The sequence below is a fragment of the Chaetura pelagica genome, unplaced genomic scaffold (genome assembly GCF_000747805.2).
Source record: "Chaetura pelagica isolate M959 unplaced genomic scaffold, ChaPel_1.0 scaffold302, whole genome shotgun sequence".
NCBI lineage: Eukaryota > Metazoa > Chordata > Aves > Apodiformes > Apodidae > Chaetura > Chaetura pelagica.
Window position 1 is genome coordinate 1,191,654 of NW_009952561.1, and position 1,861 is coordinate 1,193,514.

Here is a 1,861-nt window from a genome sequence, read left to right on the forward strand (position 1 = left end):
GGGAGGGAGGAGATCCGGACGGACACGGGGGGCTGGGGGGGCCAGGGGGGTCCGGGGAGGGGGGGGACAGGAGCTGGTGAGCATGGGGCAATGAAACCCTCTGGCTGTCCCCTTCATTGCTGGTGTGGCAGGGAGGGAGCAGCAGGGGGAGAGGCAGAAAATATATCTATATATATATGTCATTTTCTTTAATCAAGAGCCCAGATCTCCAGATTTCTGCTCGCATCTGCCTCCTGCCAGGGCTGGCTCAGCTTCCCTGCCCGGCCTTGACAGCTCCTGCAAATGACCCTCTAATGACGGGCTGGTCCCAGTGTGAACCGCTGGTGAATATGTGAGCGGCCCAGGGGAGGGTCCGCGCCGAGGGGGGGAACCAGACGCGCTTTGTTTATCTGCCGGCTGGGATGTGGATTGGGGATAATCAGGCTGGCCCGGGATGTGGAGTCGGGGCCGGTGGTCCCAGGAGGGGAGGGCTGGGGTGGCCGCGGTCCCTCTCCCCCCCTCTGCAGCGCGTCCCCAGCGTCTGCCCTGTCCCCATCCAGGGCAGCGGGGACCCCGGGGGACCCCAGACCCCGGCCAGAGCCACAACGGGGTGAGCTTGGCCAAACCTGGGGGTTCACCCTGATTGCCCCAGGGGGAGTGTCCCCTCCCAGGGCTGGCACGGTCCCCCCCCCCGGGGCAGCTGAGACCCCAGGCACCCTCTGGGGCTGGAGCTCCCCTGCTGCAGCTCCCAGCCCTGTCACCCGTGGGTGGGTGACCCAAAGAGCCACCTGCACGGGCTGGTGGATCCTTCTCGGAAAGCACAGCCCTTCCCTTATCTCCAAGGGGTAAATAAAGGCAGAGAATCCCCTTAGCCCCTTTCCTCAAAGGCTGCAGGTGCTTCCCCGCTTGCTCTTGGGCAACCCCCTGTCAGGGTGGGACCAGCTTTGTTATCTCACACCAACCTGCCCCTCACAGAGCTGTGGAGCACCTTTTGTGCTGCTCGAGGGGAACTCCTTGCTCAAGCAAGGTACAGCAGCAGCCCCCCCTGCTCTGGGTGCTACCACCTGGCATTGCTGGTTTTGCCAACAAGTCGTGGTGAAATTGGCAGCTGCGGGTGGAAAGGAGCTGGGAGCAGCCAGCAGGCAGATCCCGGGCAGGGAGAGCCTCTGGGTGCAGCAGATGCCCAGAGAGATGGGGGGAATCACACCCTGAGAGACCATTGTGCTGCAAAAATGGACAGTGGAGACCAGCAGGATCTACCAGGCATTTTTAAAATACATAATTTATTGATTCATTTTGTAACCGTGGCCCTTTCACTCTGGCCAGTGGTGGTGGGGAAGCTTTGAACACGTTACAGAGCAAGGCAGCACATGATCCAAGATGTTCAGGGCAGACAGGAGGGCTCTGGGGGCTCAGATCCACCAGGACCCACTGTGGGGCTGCCTCACTGCCACGAACACCTCGGCAACCCCCCCCCCGGCTCCTGGTGGGTGGATGATGCTTTGGAAAGGGATGCAGGAATCTCAGGTCAGTCTGTTGCATCAGTCCTGTGTGGTCCTGAGTGAGGAGGGGATGGGGTGCAGGTCACCTGCTGCCACCCAGCTCCTGGTGGGGACTGTTCCCCCTCCCCCGGGGCCATGCTGGGGGGGCAGGAGCTGGATGAGATGGGTCCCTGCCTGTCCCTGCCTGCCGGGCACTGCCATCTGGGGCTCTGGACTCTGGGCTGACACATTAACTCAGCCCCGGTGTTACCAAAACCTGAGAGAGTTTTCACAGAAATAAAACAGAAGTTTAAAGAGATCCCCGGGGGAGGTGGGGAAGCCCAGTGGTGCAGAAGCTCAGCATGGCTGGACACTGGCGCAGCTGTGTCCCAACAGGCTGT